Source organism: Anabrus simplex, chromosome 14, assembly GCF_040414725.1.
Source record: "Anabrus simplex isolate iqAnaSimp1 chromosome 14, ASM4041472v1, whole genome shotgun sequence".
Taxonomy (NCBI): Eukaryota; Metazoa; Arthropoda; class Insecta; order Orthoptera; family Tettigoniidae; genus Anabrus; species Anabrus simplex.
In genome coordinates, this window is record NC_090278.1 from 61,018,105 (window position 1) to 61,026,392 (window position 8,288).

At 35.9% G+C, this 8,288-nt stretch overlaps 1 long non-coding RNA gene across 1 annotated transcript; it reads right to left on the reverse strand.

Moving 5' to 3' along the window:
* Positions 1-752: 752 nt before the first annotated feature.
* LOC137503034 (uncharacterized) lies at positions 753-7,859 on the reverse strand. Its single transcript, XR_011019007.1, has 2 exons — positions 4,864-7,859; positions 753-1,203 (listed from the first exon to the last, which is right to left on the reverse strand). It is a non-coding gene; the product is annotated as an uncharacterized lncRNA (long non-coding RNA).
* Between the last annotated feature and the right edge of the window lie 429 nt (positions 7,860-8,288).

Genomic DNA, 8,288 nt, shown 5'->3' on the forward strand with positions numbered 1-8,288 from the left:
CTAAGTGGTTTTTATTTTTTTCTAGAAAGCTGTTGTTTTTCTATTCAACACTTGACAATCTTGTTGCTAATCATCCTTAAATCACAAAGGAACTTACTTGTTTTGGACAGAGCAAATATATTGTTAGTTAAATGGTGTCTGATCACAGGACTTAACCATTGTTTAGTGAAGTATTATGCACTGTGTTACTGATAGTTCAGTTTGTAGTGAAACTTTGAAACTGAAATTATCCGACACTGCAGAGAAGGACGGAACCTTGTATATTTTGAAGTCAGACTGGTTCCTTCAGCTGGCAACAGTGTACTTACTCTTTTTGGATGTGACTGGAAGATCAGTCTCCTACTTTTGACAGGTTAGTGTACGTCTAAAAGATTTTTACCGTCAAGGACGAATGTAATATTTTGATTTTTCCTCGACATGTAAATGTGACTCTGGCAGGCACATCTTACACAGCAGTGGGCGGAGAGAAACAGAGGAAGCTCATCAAACACAGCCACCCTGTATAAAGACAGGAAATGCTGGAAGAAGTGTTTGAATAGTTGCACAGTTTTGAAAGTTAGGCATTTGCCCTGTTACACGCAAACTGTAGAATGGAGCACTGGCATTGCAGAGCTACTGTTTATATTCTCTGTATGTGTATAATTCACTTGTTATTACACAACAAGAAACGAAATAGACACGAGTGTTTATTTCTTTTAAATACATGCATATAGCCAGGTATCAGAAGGTTAGTACATAGGTATTATGTTAAATTATTGTCACAGTCATGAAAACCTTTATTTTATAGAAAGGAGTAATTTTGTAATTCATTGCTAATTCAAAGCAGCAAAGTTTATGGAAATGACAAGGCTTGACATAGTGTTTTGGACTTGTTTTGGATTTATTCTTTTTCTTCTTGTCCTTATTTGCTCCGCATGTAGGCAACCGTTGTAGCTGTGTCTTTCGTGTCGACCACTAACCTGTGTAACTTGTAGACAAGCACTACTTGTAAAACCTTTGTATCACATTTACTGCAAATGGTGAAATTCTTGTACTCTTTGTTCATTTCATTAACTTTTGCCAGGCTGGGTAGTTCAGGCGGTAGAGCAATGGCCTTCTGAGCTGAAGTTGGTGGGTTCGAACCTGGCTCAGTCTGGTGGTGTTTGAAGATGTTGAAATACATCAGCCCCATGTTGGTAGATTTACCGTCACATAAAAGAACTCCTGTGAGACAAAATTCAAGCACGTTGAGATCCCTGAAAACCGTAAAAATAGTTAGTGGGATGTGAAAAACATTATTCATTTCATCTTCAGTAGCTCCTCAACTGAAGTGGGCATCTGGCCATAAAACAGGTCATATACATTCATTTTGCCTCATCCCAGACACCATAACAAGAAATGAGACTAAGGGTAGACAAACAACATTGTTGTTATTGTTATTTCAAAAATTAAATTCCCGAAGGAAACCATAATTTAATTTCATCAATTGCGAATTCAAGCTCTTTCTGCCTTTTCAATTGTGAAATTACCAGTGTTTTGCCCCAGTGTAACAGTTGACTCATCAGTTGGATTGCTACACCTTTCCAAGATGCTGGTGACTAGTGTGCCTTAAGACATCACTGCAAGCCTCCTATGTAGGATTACTATTACTATTTAGCTTTATATTTTGTAGTACCAAGCAAATTGGCTACACATTTTGGAACAAGTAACTGTTAGTTTGCTTTTAGGAGATTGTACGTTCGAATCACACTGTTGGCAGCCCCGAACTACACTTTTGGCAGTCCTGTAAATGGTTTTCTCTGGCTTCCCATTTTCACACCAGCCTAATGCTGACGTAACTGTATTAATTAGAGCAAACAAAATCTAAACTGCATGTATAAATGCAAAGCACAAGAAAGTGGATTTCAGTTTGAAATATTCTAGAATGTATCGCTAACGACCTGTCTAAATTTTATATCCTGAGATGGTAATTGTCAGCTATAAATGCAGTAATACTGTACAGAACTAACCTCTGGACTCTTTAACTACTGAGAAAAAAAAAAGCTGTACACTCACCAGGCAATATGGACATTAATTTGCACCCAGATGGCACTGTAATTAAGATACTCAGCTATGTTTTAACTTCCATGGAAGAACAAACAAATCTCGCACAGTGCACACACTGTCTTAAGGATACTGTGGAAACTGCAGAGAAGCAGTACTGACAAGTGCCATCAGACTTCAAAGCCTGAGTTGCATTCGTGGTGTACTTCCTTGGTACTTTCAGGTACCATCAGTAGGGAAGGGGTTCCAGTGAGTTTTGAATCACAGGTCACCGTCGAACGTAAGATGTTCTAATTTCAGAAAAACGCTGCAATGCCAGTTCTGGTTTTAGTACGTAAAGGATAAATTGTAAATTTCCAGAAAACAAGTCCTGTGATCAGTAAATGATAATTTATTGTAGAGATGTATATATTTTATCCATACTTATAATATACTTTTATTTTGAAATGGTTTACATTAATAGGGCATTTATGGTTTAAATGACCATTGAAGTTGTACACAAGATAGAATCAAGCTTTGCTTGATGCATATCTTAAGCCTTCTCCATTCTTCCAGAATAAAAGAGAAATAAGAGAGAATGTTGATGTGCGTGTGCATGTTTATCCTAGATAAATGTTTGTGATAAAAGACGAGTGCCATGTCGTCGGGTTTTTTTTTTTTTTTCTGCTTCCTCATCATATTTGGAAAGAGAGTAATTTTTGTGTATTAATGAAAGTGTGCCAGTGGAGATTTTCTGCCTTTAGTTTGAATTGTTTCAGATAATACTAACATCGCTACAAAAGGAGGATTAAGAGCTTCTCTTATTTGCATGTTTCAAATTAAAGAAGATAGGAAAATTAGTAGTCTTTTGCTTCACAAATCTGTTTCATTTGCAGGAAGCTTTCAGCTGATAAAAAAAAATGTTATCTAAACAAATTACATTATTTGCATTAACTATCTCCATCGTCAACTAAATCTATTAAACAGACTAATTAATTTGTTGCAGTAGGAGCTGCTAAACTAATTCATTCATTGCTGAAGGAGCATAGGAGCTGAGTGACATTGTAATTGGCTTGTCACCAAAGCGACTGCTGTTTGGATCGTGGCCAGGAAATTTGGGCTTTTTGAAATGTTGTGCCCCTGTAGTGGAGATCTCGTGACTGTGACACAGTATCAACAGTCCTATAAAACTACAACTTTGCTCTTTTTTTTTTTTTTTTACATTGGTCATAAAAACATTCTTGTTCGTGAAATTTGTCAGAAATACAATTTGACCTGCAATTACCTTGATCAAATAATGAGAAAAATTGTATTTATTTTTATTAGAGGCTACATTCCAGCTGCAGGTGAAGAAACTGTCTATTGTATTATGGCATAACTAGCCCTGAGAATTATATACCCTATGTATGCAAATATGTTCTAAAAAGCCTTGAAATATGAAATTAAACCTAGAACTTTCCAGTGCAACATTGAATTACTTTGCACTGTATAATTATATATTTATTTTACTAATGTAACATTGCATTGCTACTTCTTATACTTGAAACAGTAATGGTATATAGGAAAAAATATTTACAAAGATTATTTTTATCTGCAAACATCCAACATGAATTAAATACTGTTGAGAAATATGAAAATATTTATAAAGAAATAAGTAGGCCCTTGTACTTGGCCAAAAACACAAAAAAAAAAACCTTTATCATCATTTGCAAGGCAGGTGTATCCTGAAATCCACTGTGAAATGAGCGTTTTTCAATTATACAACGTATCTTTTGACATCTTCACTTCACTTCTTGAGTGATGTGGTAAGTTTGCAGGTATCGCAAGCTGGTAGCCTGAACGACAATGATGCATTCTTAAATGTGGCTTTTCCTTTATTCTCTGAATGATGTAATGGGAGGGTTGGGGGCATTTAATGAGGAAGGAACTATAGTATAATGAGGAAGGAACTATAGTATTTGTCAGTATGGCTCCTGTAGGAACACTACAGATATCTCTGGCCTTTCCAAACTTGGCTTGCTCTATATCAGAAGTGCTCAGCTGGGTGCCCGTTGAGGCTAGCCTGATGTAAATGCGGGCAGCCTACGCAGCAAGCGTACGTCACAGTGAAGCGAGAGAGCGAACACACTTCACAGAAAACTGGAACAGTAATGTTCGATTGTGACTACGAAGCTCTCCTTCTCTACGCAGCGAAATGTTGATTCGGGTACAGCATTGTTTTTTTAAAAAGACACTATAATCCCAGAAAACAAACCTTTTCACGATATTCTGGTTTGATTTATACTTCACTAGACATAAACAGTCGGTTTTATTTTCTTATATTTATTCATTCAAAAAAACTGACATATTATAATTTTTGTGATACAGTTTACTAAGATACAGGGTTAAGCATACAAGCTGTGATTTACAATCCTTTGGATGGGATTGACAGTATTTCCATTTAAAAAAGTAAAAATTCATGTTATTCATTAAGCAAAAAGTAATATATTTACTTAAATCAAACACGTTTACTACTTGATTTTGTACAGTGTTTCATCACATAGATATTTGCTATCCAATATTAAAGTAAAACATTGTAAATGCATCTACCAGATAGATGTACAAATAAATAACCTAACTGATGTTATTCCCAGTAAGCTGAATTGGATTATTGATGAGTTCATCAGCTAATTTAAACCCAAACAACCACAAGCCACAGCTTATCCACCTTAACTCCATATTATATTAGAGATGTTTCTAAAGCACCTCTTAAAATATTATAGTGAAAATAGTAATTCATTACATACAGTACAAAAATATTTGAAGTTGTAGGTTTAACTCTTAGTCAAAATATATGAACTGCAATGAAAAGAAATAACTTACTTCTTACAGCGTAAATTGAAAATGACGTGTTTCTGCCCTCTTTCTTTCATTATTTCTGCCATCATTTCAAACTCGGGCATCGCCACGGTGATTGACACAGACTGGGAGAACTTTGCTCAACCTTCACGGCCTGTGATGGTCACTGTGGCTGAATAGCATACGCTCATCGCCTGCCTTCCAGCCCAGTGTGAACACCTCTGCTCTATATGGATCAAAAATAAAAAGAATGCAAATAAGATAGATGTGCACAAGTATTCACCAAGGTCATCCAGATATTATCAGTTTGTACTACAACCTTCTGCCTTATACTTTTCATTCCATGAGATTTGTCAAATCCCAACATTTAGTTGAGATATACTACCTCAGCAAAGACATGCATTTGCATACTATTCTCAGGTCTAGTCATGCTTGAAAGGATATAGATTGATAAAAAATTTTGTTATAAGTTTTGCATTGCAAATATAAGTTCAGTTGATCTCTTCAAGAAAACGTATAGTTTGCATGCTGCAAATGTGTTAAATGGCAATGTGCACTCGGCTTTATATGTCAGAAATGAAACTTCACCCTCATTATATATTTTTTTTCTCTGTGTTTCTGTTGAACATGATCATCATTTGCTGGATAGGTCACTGTTAAAGTACGATGTGAAAATATGAGATACAGAACTTTTGGAGCACCATTTAAAATATCTGTTATTTTAAATATTTTTGTTTTGATAAAAATTTTAAACAAACTACTGCTATAGTTCTTTTATTACAGCATTTTAGTTCATAACGTCATATACATTAAGAGCAACAACTTGGTGTAATTTGAAAATTAGTTTTTAAAGTTGATTCCTGGTAGAAATAACTACCCTAATTGTGCGTTATAGAAATCTTATTTTATATGTTTACGCATAGGAAATAGATGAAGAGCAGAAAATCATAAGTTAGCATACAAGAAAGATAAAAAGTCCAAAATTTTCAGCTGCAGACTTCAACAATGGAGGAGTTAGAATGGAGGTGATCATTGTTAACTTTTCAAAAAATATATTTTTACTTTTCTTTTATGGACTTCTTATGTATTCTCTACCTACGTGTGCTTACCTATTTAAATTCCTCCTTTACTCTTGTTACCTTTCTCACCTGAATATTTATATTTTCAAATACGAGGCCTGTTCAAAAAATTACAGAACTTTGAAGATAACTCTTTAGGAGACTTTTTCGAAGCACTCCCCTCCTATATTAATGCAATGTTCCCAGCGCCGTTTCCTCTTTTAGAAGCAGTCCTGGTAGGCAATGAGGAGGATCACGCATATCATTTCAGTTCAGATTTCAGGTTAACGACTGAAACCTTCAACCTTACTGGATGAAATTGGGGAGTAGAAAAAATGTTCTCACTTCTCCAGGAGAATTTCTCCACATGTTTAATATTTTCCCCCCAATATATGAGGGTAATTAAGTATCTGCAATTTTGCTCTAATTGTCTTTAGGTTGGTTCTATGGCGTTGTGTGTTCACCAGCCACTAGATGGCATCATTGTCTACATCTGTGGTAGGTTTCAGTGTTATCAGATCAGTACAGCTTGCGTTGTTATGATGTAAAGATGGCCGCGCCACACTCTGTTTGCACCAAGGAAGAACAGTGTTCCATAATCCGTTTTTTTGTGGACTGAGGGTGTACCACAAGTGGAAATTCATAGAACAGTCACTCGTCTGTTATTCAGGGCATCAGTTACGCCTGCAGATGGACGCCCAGATCTTTCCTCATCCTTCACGCTCGTGCGACCCCTTTTGAACTGTTCAGTCCACTGGTAAGCACTTCACTGTGGCAAAACATTGTCCCTGTATTGATGTCAAAAAAAGACTTGGCATTGCTTTTATGTTTGAACTGACCTGCTGCACTTTCTTCGGTCTTGATGAACTTTCTGTACACCCTGTGTGTCTCAAAAGTTTTCCCTAGTTTGAAGCAGAAGCATACGTTGATATATTGGTCGTACCATTCAGAAATCCGACTCGTTGGCTGAATGGTCAGCGTACTGGCCTTCGGTTCAGAGGGTCCCGAGTTCGATTCCCGGCCGGGTCGGAGATTTTAACCTTCCTTGGTTAATTCTAATGGCTCGGGGGCTGGGTGTTTGTGCTGTCCCCAACATCCCTGCAACTCACACACCACACACAACACTATGCTCCACCACAATAACACGCAGCTACCTACACATGGCAGATGCTGCCCACCCTCATCGGAGGGTCTGCCTTACAAGGGCTGCACCCGGCTAGAAATAGCCACATGAAATTTATTATTTTTATCCCTATAATTCCAGCTTATACTCAACACATTTGCGAACGGAGAGCTGCTGCTGAGTTACAGCTAATTCTTTCAGAAATATGCAGGAAATGGCTCCACTTACTGAAAACTGGTAACACTTTGCAAGTGGGTGATATTTTCAAAATTCAGTTATTTTCTGAACATGCCTCAAACATGTATGTTACAAAAAGTTCTTTGAGAATATTAATACATCCCTTAAGGGATGGAAGTTAAATTTATAAGTTTCATTACATTTTTGTGTATGGAATGCTTGTACGGTCTGTAGATTGAGATAAGTGAAAAGAATGACAATATTTAAATGTTTACAAAATGTTATGAATGTTATGAATGTTACACAAGTTAGTTTCCAATCTGAAAATGAAATACAATGTTATTATGGTTTAGAAGTATTTGATGATGTTACAAGAGAAATATCTATATTGAGAATGGTGGACAGGTTATATAAAACAGCAATCGTAAGCTTCTCCTCTTAGCATTTTTTCTTGTACTGCTCAGTAGTAGTGTATCTTTAGAGAGCTACATTACATTCTGATAATTTTTAATGGAACGCTTATACTGGCATTGCCATAAATCAACTCATTTGTGATATTTTTGTTTGTTTATAATGATTTTTTTTGGTGAATCACGGAAGTGTATATTTCAATATTGTTCTAATGTAATTTACAACAAATAATAATGATATATTTAAAGACTTTTTCCATCAGTGATGTGTACCCTCTGCCATTGTACGTTCCTCGTTCATCAGATACGACAAAAACAATGACAGGTCAGCATGGGAACAGGGAGTAATACAAAGGAAAAGCCGGACAAGGATAATCTCCATACACTGTAGTGATGGGTACATCGTGAATTGAGTCATTCAGAATGGTCATAGGTAATAAGTTTCATATTAATCCGTATTGAAGAGCAATATCGTGTAAAACAAAGCTAAAGGTTTCCATCTATTAATACTATTTGTTGTAACCTTAAAAAAAAAAAAAATAGTTACATGTATTTGTTGAAACTAGTCAAAATCAAAGTTAAGGCAAAATAATAATATAGATAAAATTTATGAATCAAGCATGAAAATCATCATCATTCTGTTCACACTTGTTTCAGCTGAGCTGAGTTCTAAAAGATTCT